Source organism: Triticum dicoccoides, chromosome 6B (assembly GCF_002162155.2).
Source record: "Triticum dicoccoides isolate Atlit2015 ecotype Zavitan chromosome 6B, WEW_v2.0, whole genome shotgun sequence".
Taxonomy (NCBI): Eukaryota; Viridiplantae; Streptophyta; class Magnoliopsida; order Poales; family Poaceae; genus Triticum; species Triticum dicoccoides.
Genome location: NC_041391.1, coordinates 126566627 through 126566951, shown reverse-complemented (window position 1 = coordinate 126566951; position 325 = coordinate 126566627).

The window sequence follows — 325 nt, the reverse complement described above, 5'->3', positions numbered from 1 at the left end:
GTTAACATTTTTCATATTCACTTTTTTTATGTTTGAAATATGTATTTACAATATTTTCAAAATTAAGAAAAAAAGAAAAACAAAGAAAGGAAAAACATGAGAAAAGATAAACTTATGTGAAACCTACGAGTGATGGCCCATTTCGTGACGTTTGATGCAAGCGCTCGCTCCCTCCAACTTGCATTAAGCAAGGTATATGTGCGCCCTACATACCCCTCAGAAAAAAGGTGCGCCCGCATTTCCTATTCGGCACCTTATGCCTTGGTTGTCTCATTTCCTATTCGGCGTCGTATGCGCTGGTTGTAGTACTCTTTGCAACCGCCCC